Raw genomic sequence first — 537 nt, 5'->3', positions numbered from 1 at the left:
AATCCCTTATTTATGTAATGCTAAGTGTGTACCTCCCATTACTAGAGCGCCTGTCAAGGCATCGATCGTCCGTAACACGGGTCATGCCAAAGCTGAGCGTGCCGGATTATCTTTGTGAGGCAGAGTGGGAAATCATGGTTCCCACAGCTTGAACGTGGTTTACCTTAGGTTGAGTTATCAAGTTTTGACTTGAGACTTAACGGTACAGATGAGACGAGTATGCAATGATATTTGATATCATAGTCTCATAAAAGGATCTGAGAGTCACATTGGATGTGATTGACATTAGATGTCTACTTAAATAGCGTAAGGCTGAGTGTAACAACTCATTCTTATGTGAAATACGGATCTTAGTCCCATAATGGAAAATTATTGTAGGGTTAGTTTTCTTTATGGGAATATAGCTCATCTTTGCATCTATGTTGTCATTATTTGATGATGGACTAGCTGGTAGTGGATCACAGATAGACTGACACTGATTGATGATGGACTAGCTGGTAGTAGATCATTGATAGAATCTGCATGTAGATGTGTTTT

The sequence above is a fragment of the Tarenaya hassleriana genome, unplaced genomic scaffold, assembly GCF_000463585.1.
Source record: "Tarenaya hassleriana unplaced genomic scaffold, ASM46358v1 Cleome143, whole genome shotgun sequence".
NCBI lineage: Eukaryota > Viridiplantae > Streptophyta > Magnoliopsida > Brassicales > Cleomaceae > Tarenaya > Tarenaya hassleriana.
This window is presented reverse-complemented; position numbering follows the sequence as displayed.